Consider the following 4,448-nt stretch of genomic DNA (forward strand, 5'->3'; position numbering starts at 1 on the left):
TATATATATATAATTTTCAACAATCATAGACAACTATTTTAGAGCCTTATTTCTCCAAATTCTCATGCATTTACATAATTAAAACTTGAAATTTAATATTTACAATAGCAACACTTTGGTGTCATAAACCTATGCATGCAATTGTGTATTTCAATTTTTTAAAAAATAACAATGGTGTCGAGAAATTAGGGCAAAGAAACGCAAGAATCAACAGAACAATCAAGAACAAACACAAGAATTAAATGTGGTTCGGCAATATGCCTGTGCCCTTGGGGGCAATGAGCGGCGGTAGCTTTTTGATTTCTTGAAAACACTACATCCCTTTATGGTTACAAATACAACACACACACACTCAAACATAAATTCCCCAATTGAACAGATGCTTCTGCTCCGCTCCGCTTCAACATACGTCCCTTATCTGGTATATGAGCCATACCTAACAAATGTTGATATTTTTATTTTTTTTAGATTTGAGTTATATGCATGTAAATATAAATATTTTAAGTGTAAAATATTTAAATATGTAAGAATCGTATTGTGTGCATGTAAATGCCCTATTGTTTAAGGGTTAATTAAACATGAAGATCTTGTTTTGTTTGGTTAAAACATCTGTCAGAGTGGTGTATTTTGTAAGTAATGTTGTGTTTAAGGCAGAATCTATGAATTTTTAAAATTAAATTTTTGTTTGACTGTGTTTAAATGAGTAATAAATTAGAAAGAAAATAGTTTTTTTGTGTGGAGTAACACGTTTATACGTAACAACATTTCCACTCTTTTTGGATCTGTGCTCTGAAGCTCACGCACTGGGCTTAAACTCACGCAATATATATCTTTTATTTTTTGAAACAGTTCATATGCATACCCCTCAACATTTACATATCCAACATTTTAACTTTCATTTTTTATCTATGCATGAAAAGGTTTAATTCACTTTCTAAGAATTAAGATTTTGATATTTTTGTGCGGTATGTATGATTTGAGCTTAATAATGTGTTTGGTATGGCTCATTAACAAGAATTTGGAGTCTCTTGAAATTGAAGAGGTGTGTCTCCTGTAATAAAGATGAGTGTCTGTTGAAATTGAAGAGGCGCCTCTAGGAATTTAGTGGGTTGGGGGGAGCGAGGACGTGTTGGTAATTTTATCTACGAGTGTTTTATCTATATATATAATATGTAACCCTATGGGTATGTAACTGAACTCCTCTGAAATAGTGAAATTCACCGCTCTGCTCCCGAGAACGTAAGCATCTTTCCCGAACCTCGTAAGTCTATGTGTTCTTCTGATTTTGTGTTGATTCATGTTTTTCATCGCCTTAAATTTCTCAACATAATGTTTAAAGCAAATTTTAAGTGTTTGATTGTAAATCCATAAAAATTGTGTGATATGTATGTAAATGTGTCTTTTTTTATTTAAAGATTTCTGGCATGTAATATGGTCACCCTATCTCTCTCTCTCTTATATATAATGAGAAAATTACAATATCAATATTATTTATATTTCATATTTTAAAAAATGAAAAGATAAATATTAATTTTGAAAACATATTTTATTAGAATCAAGTGAGCCGATACAATAATAAAAGTAGCTCTTATAAAGTTTTCCTCTTGAGCCGCCAGTTATGAATTTGACTTATGAAAAATATTAAAATATTAAAATAAAAAAACTGGATCAAATTTAATTAAAATGGAGCTCCATTTAAAATAAATGAGTTGGCTACTAAATACTTGCCTTTTGTATCGTTATTATTATTATTATTATTTTTTAAATATATGATGAGTGTGATTTTTACATATTTTTATTTTTTATTTTAAGGGATAAATAGTCTTTTAGATATTTTGATGAATATTTTTTAAAGACAACAAGCACAATTATATATTTTTTTATTCAAATTAAGGCATGTAAATAAAATAAAAATAATAAATAATAAATAAAAGTGGCCCCAAAAGCTCGAGTTATATATGTAAATACCAAAGTGTTATATATGTAAATACGAAAGTGTAAACTTCCCTATATATTAGTTTAGGGGAATTTACATGCATACCACCCAATTCTTATGTATTTACATATCTAACTCATAAACTCTACATTTTTACATTTATACCAACCTAATCTTTCATTTCACATCAAAAACACCATCATTTTAACTTTTAAAAAGTGAATTACACTTTTTAATACATAGGTGAGGTGGTATGTATGTAATAATTAAAATTTTGGTGTTATATATGTAAATATATTGGAATTGAGTGTTATGCACGTAAATCTTCCATCATTTTAATATCATATTGCTATATTTGATGTGATGTGCATTATAATTTATGTAATTTCTTAAAATTTAATTACATCAGCTTTTTTCTTCATTATATTTTAAAATTATTGGATTAAAGCGACGATTGTTATATCTTATCCCTTCCTTTGCAAATTTACCAGCATTAGTTTGATTTTTTTTTTTAATTATTTTTTTAATTTTAAATTTATGTTCTATAATGATGGCAAATGGCAGTTAATTCTTGTTTAGGTGAACTTAAAAAATTTTTTCACCAACACCCCATCCGCTTAACCTTATTTATCACTTTCATCTTTGTTTTAATAGTATGGAACATTTGTCTATATTTTGAGTTGCTCACCATACTTTATCATCAAATTTTCAGTGCTTCTCATTGTTTATGCAAATGCTTTGACTTTCATGATTTTATAGAATGTTTGCTTATGGGGATTCATTGTTTTTATAGTTATAATGTAGTTAGTTTTTTCTAGCTTATTAATGTCAAAACGTGGTAGAGAGAAGCGGAGAGTAAAGTAAATAGTCGGTTGGGCCTTGGGTTTCGGGGCAAAGGCTACGACACAGGGTTCCCCTGTTTGTTGTCTCTTTTGATTTACCCTCCTAGGTGGTTTGTCCACTCCAAAGATTGCAGGCATACCCTGTGATGCGAATGGTGTTGGTGCGGATGGGGCCATCTGTCGTTCCTTCCGCGGGAGTTTTGCTATGCCTCTGAGTTGTGGGTCCAAGGGCGATAGATTGTTTTAGCTTCCCCTCTTTTATCAATACTTTGATCAGGCTTCATAGGTGTCTGCATTCCTCCGTATCGTGCTTTTGATCTCTGTGATATTTGTAGTACATCTTGCTATCTCGAAGAATGGTGTCAGCTCTTATCTGACATCCACTATTTCCGCCATAGAAACCCTCAGTGGGGTTTCTCGCGGGACCTGAGGATTACCTCGGGATTCATGATACTGGAAAGATTGTGGTATGGAGCCTTCACTTGCCTCCTTTGATCCTTGTGATGATGGGTGGAGTTACTACCGGGGTAACCTTTGTAGCTCGGGCATATGTTCAATCGCAGAGCTTGTTGGGGCGGCCTTCTGCTGTCTTGCAATGGCCTCTTCAGGTTTCTTTGTTCGTCGGGTTCTGGGCATTCTTATAGGTGGCAATGTACTTATTTGTCATTTCCAAAAACTCGGCCAAGCTCTGCGGCTCTGCAAGATCGAAGTCGAATCAGAACCTCTTCGACCTCACCTCTTATGTCAGCGCGACCCAAGCCATGTTGAGTTTCAGCTATTTCACATCCATAATTTCCCACAGGAATGGCACGATGAACGATCACAAGCTCTTGTCTGCCCCCTGCTTCAGTTTCCATATAGAGCGGACACTCTTTTGGGGTCGTAAAGCACTAGTGAATTGTAGTAAGAAGAGTCTTTTGAATTTCACAAAAATAGGTGATTACCCCTTTGGTTAGCCAATCAAGCCACCTTAGCACAGATGATCTCAACGTCGTGAAGAACAGCTTGCACTTGAAAGCATTAGAGATTTTTAACAGGTATATAGACGATTCAAATGATCTGTGGTGGTCGTTAAGATATGACCATCCTTTGTATTGTTCTAAGGCAGACATCTTGAACTAGTCCAGGAGTTCAACTCCTGAATCCTATAGGGAGAACGTGTTTTTCTGCTGCCGTTGTGTCTCAGTCTGTGCATGTCGTTTCTTCTTCTCCACAGGGGCGGATCCTGCGCTGTCTTGATACAACTAGTCATAGGGTTTCTCCTGCGGGTGGATCACTCTCGTTCCATTGTTTGTTGGTGGAAAAGGGGTTGGGGGGGGGGGGTGTTATGTGCTCATTGTTGGGCTGATTCTCTTCCTAGAATCGGCTTGCTCCCAAGGCCGCCACGGTTTGAGCACCTTTGCAAATTGTCCTAACATTTGGTTAGTAATCGGTGTTCTCAAATCTTGCGGGCCTTACAGAATGAATTCCTCCACGAATCCCTAATGCATTTTACTTCTACCATGTTTCTCTGACTGGATTCTCCCTTTCGATGTTGTTGGACTCCTCTTCTTGTTGTCGACATGTTTCCACGCTAACCTCATCTTAAAGGATGTTGAATCCAAAAGTGTCTGGGAAAAACACGCAAGGTATAAAATATTGTAGATGGATGGGGGGGGGGGGGGAGATTT

This window comes from Phalaenopsis equestris, unplaced genomic scaffold, assembly GCF_001263595.1.
Source record: "Phalaenopsis equestris unplaced genomic scaffold, ASM126359v1 Scaffold000224, whole genome shotgun sequence".
Lineage (NCBI taxonomy): Eukaryota > Viridiplantae > Streptophyta > Magnoliopsida > Asparagales > Orchidaceae > Phalaenopsis > Phalaenopsis equestris.